This window comes from Odontesthes bonariensis, chromosome 11 (assembly GCF_027942865.1).
Source record: "Odontesthes bonariensis isolate fOdoBon6 chromosome 11, fOdoBon6.hap1, whole genome shotgun sequence".
NCBI lineage: Eukaryota > Metazoa > Chordata > Actinopteri > Atheriniformes > Atherinopsidae > Odontesthes > Odontesthes bonariensis.
The window spans coordinates 26,600,038-26,615,037 of record NC_134516.1 but is presented as its reverse complement, the minus strand read 5'-3'; the positions used below and the strand labels follow the sequence as shown (position 1 = coordinate 26,615,037).

The window sequence follows — 15,000 nt, the reverse complement described above, 5'->3', positions numbered from 1 at the left end:
GATTCCAGCTGAGAGGATATGTGGTATGTGACGTCACACCTCTGTGTTGCTAGATGAATCTTTTTTGGTTTCCTCTTGCATATTCATTTACGATGCTTCTATTTATTCATGCTCTCCCAGAGGAGTGTGTTACAATCCCACTTCTGACTCAATTTGTTGCGACTCCAAAAACTCTTTCCGCGAGCAACAAAATTTGGGAAAACTTACCTCATTCTTTGGCTTCCGGATCACTAGTGAATAGGCATGGGTTCAGTTTCCGTAGTGTAGTGGTTATCACATTCGCCTAACACGCGAAAGGTCCTCAGTTCGAAACTGGGCGGAAACATTACTTGCTCCTCCATTATTTATTTCATCCTTGTGTGAAGATGTATGACTGCACGTTAATGATAGCAACATCAACATATTCATAATTATGGATAGGAGGGGAGCCTCATCTGCTATTCTTGACATGTAAAGTACATTTTTTCAGGTTTTAAAAAGAGTTTCAGATGCTGTTGTTTGAAACGGACTTGGCAAACCCCTAGCTGCTGAGCGAAAATGGCAACCTTCCGTCAAGGAATCGAACCCTGTTCCTCCGCTTGACAGGCGGATTCTAACCTTTGACCATTGAAGAAGATACAGAATGTGTTGCTTGACTGTCGTGCCAATTCTGAGAATACAAGCTGTAAGAGTATCACTGAAAAATTGACAAAAAAAATCACGTTGCTAAAATCCTTCCATTGTCGAGCATTTGCATGACTGAGAGCGTAAATGGACTGTGGAAGGGGTTCCATGGTGTAAAGGTCAGCACTCTGGACTTTGAATCCAGTGATCCGAGTTCAAATCTCGGTGGAACCTTCAGGTGTGTGCTGTCATGGTTGTGTTCTGGAAAGAAGATGAGTTGAGTAGGCTAGTCAGTTGTGAAAGGACACCAGAGTGCACGATTCCAGCTGAGAGGATCTGTGGTATGTGACGTCTCACCTCTGTGTTGCTAGTTGAATCTTTTTTGGTTTCCTCTTGCATATTCATTTACGATGCTTCTATTTATCCATGCTCTCCCAGAGGAGTGTGTTACAATCCCACTTCTGACTCAATTTGTTGCGACTCCACAAACTCTTTCCGCGAGCAACAAAATTTGGGAAAACTTACCTCATTCTTTGGCTTCCGGATCACTAGTGAATAGGCATGGTTCCAGTTTCCGTAGTGTAGTGGTTATCACATTCGCCTCACACGCGAAAGGTCCTCAGTTCGAAACTGGGCGGAAACATTACTTGCTCCTCCTTTATTTATTTCATCCTTGTGTGAAGATGTATGACTGCACGTTAATGATAGCAACATCAACATATTCATAATTATGGATAGGAGGGGAGCCTCATCTGCTATTCTTGACATGTAAAGTACATTTTTTCAGGTTTTAAAAAGATTTTCAGATGCTGTTGTTTGAAACGGACTTTGGCAAACCCCTAGCTGCTGAGCGAAAATGGCAACCTTCCATCAAGGAATCGAACCCTGTTCCTCCGCTTGACAGGCTGATTCTAACCTTTGACCATTGAAGAAGATACAGAATGTGTTGCTTGACTGTCGTGCCAATTCTGAGAATACAAGCTGTAAGAGTATCACTGAAAAATTGACAAAAGAAAATCACGTTCCTAAAATCCTTCCATTGTCGAGCATTTGCATGACTGAGAGCGTAAATTTACTGTGGAAGGGGTTCCATGGTGTAAAGGTCAGCACTCTGGACTTTGAATCCAGTGATCCGAGTTCAAATCTCGGTGGAACCTCCAGGTGTGTGCTGTCATGGTTGCGTTCTGGAAAGAAGATGAGTTGAGTAGGCTAGTCAGTTGTGAAAGGACACCAGAGTGCACGATTCCAGCTGAGAGGATCTGTGGTATGTGACGTCACACCTCTGTGTTGCTAGTTGAATCTTTTTTGGTTTCCTCTTGCATATTCATTTACGATGCTTCTATTTATCCATGCTCTCCCAGAGGAGTGTGTTACAATCCCACTTCTGACTCAATTTGTTGCGACTCCAAAATCACTTTCCGTGAGCAACAAAATTTGGGAAAACTTACCTCATTCTTTGGCTTCCGGATCACTAGTGAATAGGGATGGCTTCAGTTTCCGTAGTGTAGTGGTTATCACATTCGCCTCACACGCTAAAGGTCCTCAGTTCGAAACTGGGCGGAAACATTACTTGCTCCTCCATTATTTATTTCACCCTTGTGGGAAGATGTATGACTGCACGTTAATGATAGCAACATCAACATATTCATAATTATGGATAGGAGGGGAGCTTCATCTGCTATTCTTGACATGTAAAGTCAATTTTTTAAGGTTTTAAAAAGATTTTCCGATGCTGTTGTTTGAAACGGACTTTGGCAAACCCCTAGCTGCTGAGCGAAAATGGCAACCTTCCATCAAGGAATCGAACCCTGTTCCTCCGCTTGACAGGCGGATTCTAACCTTTGACCATTGAAGAAGATACAGAATGTGTTGCTTGACTGTCGTGCCAATTCTGAGAATACAAGCTGTAAGAGTATCACTGAAAAATTGACAAAAAAAATCACGTTGCTAAAATCCTTCCATTGTCGAGCATTTGCATGGCTGAGAGCGTAAATTGACTGTGGAAGGGGTTCCATGGTGTAAAGGTCAGCACTCTGGACTCTGAATCCAGTGATCCGAGTTCAAATCTCGGTGGAACCTTCAGGTGTGTGCTGTCATGGTTGCGTTCTGGAAAGAAGGTGAGTTGAGTAGGCTAGTCAGTTGTGAAAGGACACCAGAGTGCACGATTCCAGCTGAGAGGATCAATGGTATGTGATGTCACACCTCTGTGTTGCTAGTTGAATCTTTGTTGGTTTCCTCTTGCATATTCATTTACGATGCTTCTATTTATCCATGCTCTCCCAGAGGAGTGTGTTACAATCCCACTTCTGACTCAATTTGTTGCGACTCCAAAATCACTTTCCGTGAGCAACAAAATTTGGGAAAACTTACCTCATTCTTTGGCTTCCGGATCACTAGTGAATAGGGATGGCTTCAGTTTCCGTAGTGTAGTGGTTATCACATTCGCCTCACACGCTAAAGGTCCTCAGTTCGAAACTGGGCGGAAACATTACTTGCTCCTCCATTATTTATTTCACCCTTGTGGGAAGATGTATGACTGCACGTTAATGATAGCAACATCAACATATTCATAATTATGGATAGGAGGGGAGCTTCATCTGCTATTCTTGACATGTAAAGTCAATTTTTTAAGGTTTTAAAAAGATTTTCCGATGCTGTTGTTTGAAACGGACTTTGGCAAACCCCTAGCTGCTGAGCGAAAATGGCAACCTTCCATCAAGGAATCGAACCCTGTTCCTCCGCTTGACAGGCGGATTCTAACCTTTGACCATTGAAGAAGATACAGAATGTGTTGCTTGACTGTCGTGCCAATTCTGAGAATACAAGCTGTAAGAGTATCACTGAAAAATTGACAAAAAAAATCACGTTGCTAAAATCCTTCCATTGTCGAGCATTTGCATGGCTGAGAGCGTAAATTGACTGTGGAAGGGGTTCCATGGTGTAAAGGTCAGCACTCTGGACTCTGAATCCAGTGATCCGAGTTCAAATCTCGGTGGAACCTTCAGGTGTGTGCTGTCATGGTTGTGTTCTGGAAAGAAGATGAGTTGAGTAGGCTAGTCAGTTGTGAAAGGACACCAGAGTGCACGATTCCAGCTGAGAGGATATGTGGTATGTGACGTCACACCTCTGTGTTGCTAGATGAATCTTTTTTGGTTTCCTCTTGCATATTCATTTACGATGCTTCTATTTATTCATGCTCTCCCAGAGGAGTGTGTTACAATCCCACTTCTGACTCAATTTGTTGCGACTCCAAAAACTCTTTCCGCGAGCAACAAAATTTGGGAAAACTTACCTCATTCTTTGGCTTCCGGATCACTAGTGAATAGGCATGGGTTCAGTTTCCGTAGTGTAGTGGTTATCACATTCGCCTAACACGCGAAAGGTCCTCAGTTCGAAACTGGGCGGAAACATTACTTGCTCCTCCATTATTTATTTCATCCTTGTGTGAAGATGTATGACTGCACGTTAATGATAGCAACATCAACATATTCATAATTATGGATAGGAGGGGAGCCTCATCTGCTATTCTTGACATGTAAAGTACATTTTTTCAGGTTTTAAAAAGAGTTTCAGATGCTGTTGTTTGAAACGGACTTGGCAAACCCCTAGCTGCTGAGCGAAAATGGCAACCTTCCGTCAAGGAATCGAACCCTGTTCCTCCGCTTGACAGGCGGATTCTAACCTTTGACCATTGAAGAAGATACAGAATGTGTTGCTTGACTGTCGTGCCAATTCTGAGAATACAAGCTGTAAGAGTATCACTGAAAAATTGACAAAAAAAATCACGTTGCTAAAATCCTTCCATTGTCGAGCATTTGCATGACTGAGAGCGTAAATGGACTGTGGAAGGGGTTCCATGGTGTAAAGGTCAGCACTCTGGACTTTGAATCCAGTGATCCGAGTTCAAATCTCGGTGGAACCTTCAGGTGTGTGCTGTCATGGTTGTGTTCTGGAAAGAAGATGAGTTGAGTAGGCTAGTCAGTTGTGAAAGGACACCAGAGTGCACGATTCCAGCTGAGAGGATCTGTGGTATGTGACGTCTCACCTCTGTGTTGCTAGTTGAATCTTTTTTGGTTTCCTCTTGCATATTCATTTACGATGCTTCTATTTATCCATGCTCTCCCAGAGGAGTGTGTTACAATCCCACTTCTGACTCAATTTGTTGCGACTCCACAAACTCTTTCCGCGAGCAACAAAATTTGGGAAAACTTACCTCATTCTTTGGCTTCCGGATCACTAGTGAATAGGCATGGTTCCAGTTTCCGTAGTGTAGTGGTTATCACATTCGCCTCACACGCGAAAGGTCCTCAGTTCGAAACTGGGCGGAAACATTACTTGCTCCTCCTTTATTTATTTCATCCTTGTGTGAAGATGTATGACTGCACGTTAATGATAGCAACATCAACATATTCATAATTATGGATAGGAGGGGAGCCTCATCTGCTATTCTTGACATGTAAAGTACATTTTTTCAGGTTTTAAAAAGATTTTCAGATGCTGTTGTTTGAAACGGACTTTGGCAAACCCCTAGCTGCTGAGCGAAAATGGCAACCTTCCGTCAAGGAATCGAACCCTGTTCCTCCGCTTGACAGGCGGATTCTAACCTTTGACCATTGAAGAAGATACAGAATGTGTTGCTTGACTGTCGTGCCAATTCTGAGAATACAAGCTGTAAGAGTATCACTGAAAAATTGACAAAAAAAATCACGTTGCTAAAATCCTTCCATTGTCGAGCATTTGCATGACTGAGAGCGTAAATTGACTGTGGAAGGGGTTCCATGGTGTAAAGGTCAGCACTCTGGACTTTGAATCCAGTGATCCGAGTTCAAATCTCGGTGGAACCTTCAGGTGTGTGCTGTCATGGTTGTGTTCTGGAAAGAAGATGAGTTGAGTAGGCTAGTCAGTTGTGAAAGGACACCAGAGTGCACGATTCCAGCTGAGAGGATCAGTGGTATGTGATGTCACACCTCTGTGTTGCTAGTTGAATCTTTTTTGGTTTCCTCTTGCATATTCATTTACGATGATTCTATTTATCCATGCTCTCCCAGAGGAGTGTGTTACAATCCCACTTCTGACTCAATTTGTTGCGACTCCAAAATCACTTTCCGTGAGCAACAAAATTTGGGAAAACTTACCTCATTCTTTGGCTTCCGGATCACTAGTGAATAGGGATGGCTTCAGTTTCCGTAGTGTAGTGGTTATCACATTCGCCTCACACGCTAAAGGTCCTCAGTTCGAAACTGGGCGGAAACATTACTTGCTCCTCCATTATTTATTTCACCCTTGTGGGAAGATGTATGACTGCACGTTAATGATAGCAACATCAACATATTCATAATTATGGATAGGAGGGGAGCTTCATCTGCTATTCTTGACATGTAAAGTCAATTTTTTAAGGTTTTAAAAAGATTTTCCGATGCTGTTGTTTGAAACGGACTTTGGCAAACCCCTAGCTGCTGAGCGAAAATGGCAACCTTCCATCAAGGAATCGAACCCTGTTCCTCCGCTTGACAGGCGGATTCTAACCTTTGACCATTGAAGAAGATACAGAATGTGTTGCTTGACTGTCGTGCCAATTCTGAGAATACAAGCTGTAAGAGTATCACTGAAAAATTGACAAAAAAAATCACGTTGCTAAAACCATTTCATTGTCAAGCATTTGCATGACTGAGAGAGTAAATTGACTGAGGAAGGGGTTCCATGGTGTAAAGGTCAGCACTCTGGACTTTGAATCCAGTGATCCGAGTTCAAATCTCGGTGGAACCTTCAGGTGTGTGCTGTCATGGTTGTGTTCTGGAAAGAAGATGAGTTGAGTAGGCTAGTCAGTTGTGAAAGGACACCAGAGTGCACGATTCCAGCTGAGAGGATATGTGGTATGTGACGTCACACCTCTGTGTTGCTAGATGAATCTTTTTTGGTTTCCTCTTGCATATTCATTTACGATGCTTCTATTTATTCATGCTCTCCCAGAGGAGTGTGTTACAATCCCACTTCTGACTCAATTTGTTGCGACTCCAAAAACTCTTTCCGCGAGCAACAAAATTTGGGAAAACTTACCTCATTCTTTGGCTTCCGGATCACTAGTGAATAGGCATGGGTTCAGTTTCCGTAGTGTAGTGGTTATCACATTCGCCTAACACGCGAAAGGTCCTCAGTTCGAAACTGGGCGGAAACATTACTTGCTCCTCCATTATTTATTTCATCCTTGTGTGAAGATGTATGACTGCACGTTAATGATAGCAACATCAACATATTCATAATTATGGATAGGAGGGGAGCCTCATCTGCTATTCTTGACATGTAAAGTACATTTTTTCAGGTTTTAAAAAGAGTTTCAGATGCTGTTGTTTGAAACGGACTTGGCAAACCCCTAGCTGCTGAGCGAAAATGGCAACCTTCCGTCAAGGAATCGAACCCTGTTCCTCCGCTTGACAGGCGGATTCTAACCTTTGACCATTGAAGAAGATACAGAATGTGTTGCTTGACTGTCGTGCCAATTCTGAGAATACAAGCTGTAAGAGTATCACTGAAAAATTGACAAAAAAAATCACGTTGCTAAAATCCTTCCATTGTCGAGCATTTGCATGACTGAGAGCGTAAATGGACTGTGGAAGGGGTTCCATGGTGTAAAGGTCAGCACTCTGGACTTTGAATCCAGTGATCCGAGTTCAAATCTCGGTGGAACCTTCAGGTGTGTGCTGTCATGGTTGTGTTCTGGAAAGAAGATGAGTTGAGTAGGCTAGTCAGTTGTGAAAGGACACCAGAGTGCACGATTCCAGCTGAGAGGATCTGTGGTATGTGACGTCTCACCTCTGTGTTGCTAGTTGAATCTTTTTTGGTTTCCTCTTGCATATTCATTTACGATGCTTCTATTTATCCATGCTCTCCCAGAGGAGTGTGTTACAATCCCACTTCTGACTCAATTTGTTGCGACTCCACAAACTCTTTCCGCGAGCAACAAAATTTGGGAAAACTTACCTCATTCTTTGGCTTCCGGATCACTAGTGAATAGACATGGTTCCAGTTTCCGTAGTGTAGTGGCTATCACATTCGCCTCACACGCGAAAGGTCCTCAGTTCGAAACAGGGCGGAAACATTACTTGCTCCTCCTTTATTTATTTCATCCTTGTGTGAAGATGTATGACTGCACGTTAATGATAGCAACATCAACATATTCATAATTATGGATAGGAGGGGAGCCTCATCTGCTATTCTTGACATGTAAAGTACATTTTTTCAGGTTTTAAAAAGATTTTCCGATGCTGTTGTTTGAAACGGACTTTGGCAAACCCCTAGCTGCTGAGCGAAAATGGCAACCTTCCATCAAGGAATCGAACCCTGTTCCTCCGCTTGACAGGCGGATTCTAACCTTTGACCATTGAAGAAGATACAGAATGTGTTGCTTGACTGTCGTGCCAATTCTGAGAATACAAGCTGTAAGAGTATCACTGAAAAATTGACAAAAAAAATCACGTTGCTAAAATCCTTCCATTGTCAAGCATTTGCATGACTGAGAGCGTAAATTGACTGTGGAAGGGGTTCCATGGTGTAAAGGTCAGCACTCTGGACTCTGAATCCAGTGATCCGAGTTCAAATCTCGGTGGAACCTTCAGGTGTGTGCTGTCATGGTTGTGTTCTGGAAAGAAGATGAGTTGAGTAGGCTAGTCAGTTGTGAAAGGACACCAGAGTGCACGATTCCAGCTGAGAGGATCAGTGGTATGTGACGTCACACCTCTGTGTTGCTAGTTGAATCTTTTTTGGTTTCCTCTTGCATATTCATTTACGATGATTCTATTTATCCATGCTCTCCCACAGGAGTGTGTTACAATCCCACTTCTGACTCAATTTGTTGCGACTCCAAAATCACTTTCCGTGAGCAACAAAATTTGGGAAAACTTACCTCATTCTTTGGCGTCCGGAACATTAGTGAATAGGCATGGTTCCAGTTTCCGTAGTGTAGTGGTTATCACATTCGCCTCACACGCGAAAGGTCCTCAGTTCGAAACTGGGCGGAAACATTACTTGCTCCTCCTTTATTTATTTCATCCTTGTGTGAAGATGTATGACTGCACGTTAATGATAGCAACATCAACATATTCATAATTATGGATAGGAGGGGAGCCTCATCTGCTATTCTTGACATGTAAAGTACATTTTTTCAGGTTTTAAAAAGATTTTCAGATGCTGTTGTTTGAAACGGACTTTGGCAAACCCCTAGCTGCTGAGCGAAAATGGCAACCTTCCGTCAAGGAATCGAACCCTGTTCCTCCGCTTGACAGGCCGATTCTAACCTTTGACCATTGAAGAAGATACAGAATGTGTTGCTTGACTGTCGTGCCAATTCTGAGAATACAAGCTGTAAGAGTATCACTGAAAAATTGACAAAAAAAATCACGTTGCTAAAATCCTTCCATTGTCGAGCATTTGCATGACTGAGAGCGTAAATTGACTGTGGAAGGGGTTCCATGGTGTAAAGGTCAGCACTCTGGACTTTGAATCCAGTGATCCGAGTTCAAATCTCGGTGGAACCTTCAGGTGTGTGCTGTCATGGTTGTGTTCTGGAAAGAAGATGAGTTGAGTAGGCTAGTCAGTTGTGAAAGGACACCAGAGTGCACGATTCCAGCTGAGAGGATCTATGGTATGTGACGTCACACCTCTGTGTTGCTAGTTGAATCTTTTTTGGTTTCCTCTTGCATATTCATTTACGATGCTTCTATTTATCCATGCTCTCCCAGAGGAGTGTGTTACAATCCCACTTCTGACTCAATTTGTTGCGACTCCACAAACTCTTTCCGCGAGCAACAAAATTTGGGAAAACTTACCTCATTCTTTGGCTTCCGGATCACTAGTGAATAGGCATGGGTTCAGTTTCCGTAGTGTAGTGGTTATCACATTCGCCTCACACGCGAAAGGTCCTCAGTTCGAAACTGGGCGGAAACATTACTTGCTCCTCCTTTATTTATTTCATCCTTGTGTGAAGATGTATGACTGCACGTTAATGATAGCAACATCAACATATTCATAATTATGGATAGGAGGGGAGCCTCATCTGCTATTCTTGACATGTAAAGTCAATTTTTTAAGGTTTTAAAAAGATTTTCCGATGCTGTTGTTTGAAACGGACTTTGGCAAACCCCTAGCTGCTGAGCGAAAATGGCAACCTTCCATCAAGGAATCGAACCCTGTTCCTCCGCTTGACAGGCGGATTCTAACCTTTGACCATTGAAGAAGATACAGAATGTGTTGCTTGACTGTCGTGCCAATTCTGAGAATACAAGCTGTAAGAGTATCACTGAAAAATTGACAAAAAAAATCACGTTGCTATAATCCTTCCATTGTCAAGCATTTGCATGACTGAGAGCGTAAATTGACTGTGGAAGGGGTTCCATGGTGTAAAGGTCAGCACTCTGGACTCTGAATCCAGTGATCCGAGTTCAAATCTCAGTGGAACCTGCAGGTGTGTGCTGTCATGGTTGCGTTCTGGAAAGTAGATGAGTTGAGTAGGCTAGTCAGTTGTGAAAGGACACCAGAGTGCACGATTCCAGCTGAGAGGATCTGTGGTATGTGACGTCACACCTCTGTGTTGCTAGTTGAATCTTTTTTGGTTTCCTCTTGCATATTCATTTACGATGATTCTATTTATCCATGCTCTCCCAGAGGAGAGTGTTACAATCCCACTTCTGACTCAATTTGTTGCAACTCCACAAACTCTTTCCGCGAGCAACAAAATTTGGGAAAACTTACCTCATTCTTTGGCTTCCGGATCACTAGTAAATAGGCATGACTTCAGTTTCTGTAGTGTAGTGGTTATCACATTCGCCTCACACGCGAAAGGTCCTCAGTTCGAAACTGGGCGGAAACATTACTTGCTCCTCCTTTATTTATTTCATCCTTGTGTGAAGATGTATGACTGCACGTTAATGATAGCAACATCAACATATTCATAATTATGGATAGGAGGGGAGCCTCATCTGCTATTCTTGACATGTAAAGTACATTTTTTAAGGTTTTAAAAAGATTTTCCGATGCTGTTGTTTGAAACGGACTTTGGCAAACCCCTAGCTGCTGAGCGAAAATGGCAACCTTCCATCAAGGAATCGAACCCTGTTCCTCCGCTTGACAGGCTGATTCTAACCTTTGACCATTGAAGAAGATACAGAATGTGTTGCTTGACTGTCGTGCCAATTCTGAGAATACAAGCTGTAAGAGTATCACTGAAAAATTGACAAAAAAAATCACGTTGCTAAAATCCTTCCATTGTCGAGCATTTGCATGACTGAGAGCGTAAATTGACTGTGGAAGGGGTTCCATGGTGTAAAGGTCAGCACTCTGGACTCTGAATCCAGTGATCCGAGTTCAAATCTCGGTGGAACCTGCAGGTGTGTGCTTTCATGGTTGCGTTCTGGAAAGTAGATGAGTTGAGTAGGCTAGTCAGTTGTGAAAGGACACCAGAGTGCACGATTCCAGCTGAGAGGATCTGTGGTATGTGACGTCACACCTCTGTGTTGCTAGTTGAATCTTTTTTGGTTTCCTCTTGCATGTTCATTTACGATGCTTCTATTTATCCATGCTCTCCCAGAGGAGTGTGTTACAATCCCACTTCTGACTCAATTTGTTGCAACTCCACAAACTTTTTCCGCGAGCAACAAAATTTGGGAAAACTTACCTCATTCTTTTGCTTCCGGATCACTAGTAAATAGGCATGGTTCCAGTTTCCGTAGTGTAGTGGTTATCACATTCGCCTCACACGCGAAAGGTCCTCAGTTCGAAACTGGGCGGAAACATTACTTGCTCCTCCATTATTTATTTCATCCTTGTGTGAAGATGTATGACTGCACGTTAATGATAGCAACATCAACATATTCATAATTATGGATAGGAGGGGAGCCTCATCTGCTATTCTTGACATGTAAAGTCAATTTTTTCAGGTTTTAAAAAGATTTTCCGATGCTGTTGTTTGAAACGGACTTTGGCAAACCCCTAGCTGCTGAGCGAAAATGGCAACCTTCCATCAAGGAATCGAACCCTGTTCCTCCGCTTGACAGGCGGATTCTAACCTTTGACCATTGAAGAAGATACAGAATGTGTTGCTTGACTGTCGTGCCAATTCTGAGAATACAAGCTGTAAGAGTATCACTGAAAAATTGACAAAAAAAATCACGTTGCTAAAATCCTTCCATTGTCAAGCATTTGCATGACTGAGAGCGTAAATTGACTGTGGAAGGGGTTCCATGGTGTAAAGGTCAGCACTCTGGACTCTGAATCCAGTGATCTGAGTTCAAATCTCGGTGGAACCTGCAGGTGTGTGCTGTCATGGTTGCGTTCTGGAAAGTAGATGAGTTGAGGAGGCTAGTCAGTTGTGAAAGGACACCAGAGTGCACGATTCCAGCTGAGAGGATCTGTGGTATGTGACGTCACACCTCTGTGTTGCTAGTTGAATCTTTTTTGGTTTCCTCTTGCATATTCATTTACGATGATTCTATTTATCCATGCTCTCCCAGAGGAGTGTGTTACAATCCCACTTCTGACTCAATTTGTTGCGACTCCAAAATCACTTTCCGTGAGCAACAAAATTTGGGAAAACTTACCTCATTCTTTGGAGTCCGGAACACTAGTGAATAGGCATGGTTCCAGTTTCCGTAGTGTAGTGGTTATCACATTCGCCTCACACGCGAAAGGTCCTCAGTTCGAAACTGGGCGGAAACATTACTTGCTCCTCCTTTATTTATTTCACCCTTGTGGGAAGATGTATGACTGCACGTTAATGATAGCAACATCAACATATTCATAATTATGGATAGGAGGGGAGCCTCATCTGCTATTCTTGACATGTAAAGTCAATTTTTTCAGGTTTTAAAAAGATTTTCCGATGCTGTTGTTTGAAACGGACTTTGGCAAACCCCTAGCTGCTGAGCGAAAATGGCAACCTTCCGTCAAGGAATCGAACCCTGTTCCTCCGCTTGACAGGCGGATTCTAACCTTTGACCATTGAAGAAGATACAGAATGTGTTGCTTGACTGTCGTGCCAATTCTGAGAATACAAGCTGTAAGAGTATCACTGAAAAATTGACAAAAAAAATCACGTTGCTAAAATCCTTCCATTGTCAAGCATTTGCATGACTGAGAGCATAAATTGACTGTGGAAGGGGTTCCATGGTGTAAAGGTCAGCACTCTGGACTCTGAATCCAGTGATCTGAGTTCAAATCTCGGTGGAACCTGCAGGTGTGTGCTGTCATGGTTGCGTTCTGGAAAGTAGATGAGTTGAGTAGGCTAGTCAGTTGTGAAAGGACACCAGAGTGCACGATTCCAGCTGAGAGGATCTATGGTATGTGACGTCACACCTCTGTGTTGCTAGTTGAATCTTTTTTGGTTTCCTCTTGCATGTTAATTTACGATGCTTCTATTTATCCATGCTCTCCCACAGGAGCGTGTTACAATCCCACTTCTGACTCAATTTGTTGCGACTCCACAAACTCTTTCCGCGAGCAACAAAATTTGGGAAAACTTACCTCATTCTTTGGCGTCCGGAACACTAGTGAATAGGCATGGTTCCAGTTTCCGTAGTGTAGTGGTTATCACATTCGCCTAACACGCGAAAGGTCCTCAGTTCGAAACTGGGCGGAAACATTACTTGCTCCTCCATTATTTATTTCACCCTTGTGTGAAGATGTATGACTGCACGTTAATGATAGCAACATCAACATATTCATAATTATGGATAGGAGGGGAGCCTCATCTGCTATTCTTGACATGTAAAGTCAATTTTTTCAGGTTTTAAAAAGATTTTCCGATGCTGTTGTTTGAAACGGACTTTGGCAAACCCCTAGCTGCTGAGCGAAAATGGCAACCTTCCGTCAAGGAATCGAACCCTGTTCCTCCGCTTGACAGGCGGATTCTAACCTTTGACCATTGAAGAAGATACAGAATGTGTTGCTTGACTGTCGTGCCAATTCTGAGAATACAAGCTGTAAGAGTATCACTGAAAAATTGACAAAAAAAAATCACGTTGCTAAAATCCTTCCATTGTCGAGCATTTGCATGACTGAGAGCGTAAATTGACTGTGGAAGGGGTTCCATGGTGTAAAGGTCAGCACTCTGGACTCTGAATCCAGTGATCTGAGTTCAAATCTGGGTGGAACCTCCAGGTGTGTGCTGTCATGGTTGCATTCTGGAAAGAAGATGAGTTGAGTAGGCTAGTCAGTTGTGAAAGGACACCAGAGTGCACGATTCCAGCTGAGAGGATCTGTGGTATGTGACGTCACACCTCTGTGTTGCTAGTTGAATCTTTTTTGGTTTCCTCTTGCATATTCATTTACGATGCTTCTATTTATCCATGCTCTCCCAGAGGAGTGTGTTACAATCCCACTAGTTACAATAACTAGTGGTTATCACGTTCGCCTCACACGCGAAAGGTCCTCAGTTCGAAACTGGGCGGAAACATTACTTGCTCCTCCATTATTTATTTCATCCTTTTGTGAAGATGTATGACTGCATGTTAATGATAGCAACATCAACATATTCATAATTATGGATAGGAGGGGAGCCTCATCTGCTATTCTTGACATGTAAAGTCAATTTTTGCAGGTTTTAAAAAGATTTTCTGATGCTATGGTGTGAAACGGACATTGGCAAACCCCTAGCTGCTGAGCAAAAATGGCAGCCTTCCGTCAAGGAATCGAACCCTGTTCCTCCACTTGACAGGCGGATTCTAACCTTTGACCAGCAAAGATACAGAATGTTTTGCTTGACTGTCGTGCCAGAGTGCACGATTCCAGCTGAGAGGATCTATGGTATGTGATGTCACACCTCTGTGTTGCTAGTTGAATCTTTTTTGGTTTCCTCTTGCATGTTCATTTACGATGCTTCTATTTATCCATGCTCTCCCAGAGGAGTGTGTTACAATCCCACTTCTGACTCAATTTGTTGCGACTCCAAAATCACTTTCCGTGAGCAACAAAATTTGGGAAAACTTACCTCATTCTTTGGCTTCCGGAACACTAGTGAATAGGCATGGTTCCAGTTTCCGTAGTGTAGTGGTTATCACATTCGCCTAACACGCGAAAGGTCCTCAGTTCGAAACTGGGCGGAAACATTACTTGCTCCTCCATTATTTATTTCATCCTTGTGTGAAGATGTATGACTGCACGTTAATGATAGCAACATCAACATATTCATAATTATGGATAGGAGGGGAGCCTCATCTGCTATTCTTGACATGTAAAGTACATTTTTTAAGGTTTTAAAAAGATTTTCCGATGCTGTTGTTTGAAACGGACTTTGGCAAACCCCTAGCTGCTGAGCGAAAATGGCAACCTTCCATCAAGGAATCGAACCCTGTTCCTCCGCTTGACAGGCTGATTCTAACCTTTGACCATTGAAGAAGATACAGAATGTGT

General features: G+C 42.8%; 26 non-coding genes across 26 annotated transcripts; all 26 read left to right on the top strand.

Annotated features, from left to right (window-relative positions):
* Positions 1-252: 252 nt before the first annotated feature.
* trnav-aac (transfer RNA valine (anticodon AAC)) lies at positions 253-325 on the top strand. The gene has a single exon. It is a non-coding gene; the product is annotated as a tRNA-Val (tRNA).
* Positions 326-765: 440 nt separating this feature from the next.
* On the top strand, positions 766-837 carry trnaq-uug (transfer RNA glutamine (anticodon UUG)). Its single transcript has one exon. It is a non-coding gene; the product is annotated as a tRNA-Gln (tRNA).
* Positions 838-1,173: 336 nt separating this feature from the next.
* On the top strand, positions 1,174-1,246 carry trnav-cac (transfer RNA valine (anticodon CAC)). Its single transcript has one exon. It is a non-coding gene; the product is annotated as a tRNA-Val (tRNA).
* Positions 1,247-1,688: 442 nt separating this feature from the next.
* On the top strand, positions 1,689-1,760 carry trnaq-uug (transfer RNA glutamine (anticodon UUG)). The gene has a single exon. It is a non-coding gene; the product is annotated as a tRNA-Gln (tRNA).
* Positions 1,761-2,096: 336 nt separating this feature from the next.
* On the top strand, positions 2,097-2,169 carry trnav-cac (transfer RNA valine (anticodon CAC)). The gene has a single exon. It is a non-coding gene; the product is annotated as a tRNA-Val (tRNA).
* Positions 2,170-2,610: 441 nt separating this feature from the next.
* Positions 2,611-2,682, top strand: trnaq-cug (transfer RNA glutamine (anticodon CUG)). The gene has a single exon. It is a non-coding gene; the product is annotated as a tRNA-Gln (tRNA).
* A 336-nt stretch (positions 2,683-3,018) lies between these two features.
* On the top strand, positions 3,019-3,091 carry trnav-cac (transfer RNA valine (anticodon CAC)). Its single transcript has one exon. It is a non-coding gene; the product is annotated as a tRNA-Val (tRNA).
* A 441-nt stretch (positions 3,092-3,532) lies between these two features.
* On the top strand, positions 3,533-3,604 carry trnaq-cug (transfer RNA glutamine (anticodon CUG)). The gene has a single exon. It is a non-coding gene; the product is annotated as a tRNA-Gln (tRNA).
* A 336-nt stretch (positions 3,605-3,940) lies between these two features.
* trnav-aac (transfer RNA valine (anticodon AAC)) lies at positions 3,941-4,013 on the top strand. Its single transcript has one exon. It is a non-coding gene; the product is annotated as a tRNA-Val (tRNA).
* Positions 4,014-4,453: 440 nt separating this feature from the next.
* On the top strand, positions 4,454-4,525 carry trnaq-uug (transfer RNA glutamine (anticodon UUG)). The gene has a single exon. It is a non-coding gene; the product is annotated as a tRNA-Gln (tRNA).
* Positions 4,526-4,861: 336 nt separating this feature from the next.
* trnav-cac (transfer RNA valine (anticodon CAC)) lies at positions 4,862-4,934 on the top strand. The gene has a single exon. It is a non-coding gene; the product is annotated as a tRNA-Val (tRNA).
* A 441-nt stretch (positions 4,935-5,375) lies between these two features.
* On the top strand, positions 5,376-5,447 carry trnaq-uug (transfer RNA glutamine (anticodon UUG)). Its single transcript has one exon. It is a non-coding gene; the product is annotated as a tRNA-Gln (tRNA).
* A 336-nt stretch (positions 5,448-5,783) lies between these two features.
* On the top strand, positions 5,784-5,856 carry trnav-cac (transfer RNA valine (anticodon CAC)). The gene has a single exon. It is a non-coding gene; the product is annotated as a tRNA-Val (tRNA).
* A 441-nt stretch (positions 5,857-6,297) lies between these two features.
* On the top strand, positions 6,298-6,369 carry trnaq-uug (transfer RNA glutamine (anticodon UUG)). The gene has a single exon. It is a non-coding gene; the product is annotated as a tRNA-Gln (tRNA).
* Positions 6,370-6,705: 336 nt separating this feature from the next.
* On the top strand, positions 6,706-6,778 carry trnav-aac (transfer RNA valine (anticodon AAC)). Its single transcript has one exon. It is a non-coding gene; the product is annotated as a tRNA-Val (tRNA).
* Positions 6,779-7,218: 440 nt separating this feature from the next.
* On the top strand, positions 7,219-7,290 carry trnaq-uug (transfer RNA glutamine (anticodon UUG)). Its single transcript has one exon. It is a non-coding gene; the product is annotated as a tRNA-Gln (tRNA).
* An 850-nt stretch (positions 7,291-8,140) lies between these two features.
* Positions 8,141-8,212, top strand: trnaq-cug (transfer RNA glutamine (anticodon CUG)). Its single transcript has one exon. It is a non-coding gene; the product is annotated as a tRNA-Gln (tRNA).
* A 336-nt stretch (positions 8,213-8,548) lies between these two features.
* Positions 8,549-8,621, top strand: trnav-cac (transfer RNA valine (anticodon CAC)). Its single transcript has one exon. It is a non-coding gene; the product is annotated as a tRNA-Val (tRNA).
* A 441-nt stretch (positions 8,622-9,062) lies between these two features.
* On the top strand, positions 9,063-9,134 carry trnaq-uug (transfer RNA glutamine (anticodon UUG)). The gene has a single exon. It is a non-coding gene; the product is annotated as a tRNA-Gln (tRNA).
* A 336-nt stretch (positions 9,135-9,470) lies between these two features.
* Positions 9,471-9,543, top strand: trnav-cac (transfer RNA valine (anticodon CAC)). The gene has a single exon. It is a non-coding gene; the product is annotated as a tRNA-Val (tRNA).
* An 849-nt stretch (positions 9,544-10,392) lies between these two features.
* trnav-cac (transfer RNA valine (anticodon CAC)) lies at positions 10,393-10,465 on the top strand. The gene has a single exon. It is a non-coding gene; the product is annotated as a tRNA-Val (tRNA).
* Positions 10,466-10,906: 441 nt separating this feature from the next.
* On the top strand, positions 10,907-10,978 carry trnaq-cug (transfer RNA glutamine (anticodon CUG)). Its single transcript has one exon. It is a non-coding gene; the product is annotated as a tRNA-Gln (tRNA).
* Positions 10,979-11,314: 336 nt separating this feature from the next.
* Positions 11,315-11,387, top strand: trnav-cac (transfer RNA valine (anticodon CAC)). The gene has a single exon. It is a non-coding gene; the product is annotated as a tRNA-Val (tRNA).
* Positions 11,388-12,236: 849 nt separating this feature from the next.
* trnav-cac (transfer RNA valine (anticodon CAC)) lies at positions 12,237-12,309 on the top strand. Its single transcript has one exon. It is a non-coding gene; the product is annotated as a tRNA-Val (tRNA).
* An 849-nt stretch (positions 12,310-13,158) lies between these two features.
* Positions 13,159-13,231, top strand: trnav-aac (transfer RNA valine (anticodon AAC)). Its single transcript has one exon. It is a non-coding gene; the product is annotated as a tRNA-Val (tRNA).
* A 1,392-nt stretch (positions 13,232-14,623) lies between these two features.
* Positions 14,624-14,696, top strand: trnav-aac (transfer RNA valine (anticodon AAC)). Its single transcript has one exon. It is a non-coding gene; the product is annotated as a tRNA-Val (tRNA).
* The last annotated feature ends 304 nt before the right edge of the window (positions 14,697-15,000 follow it).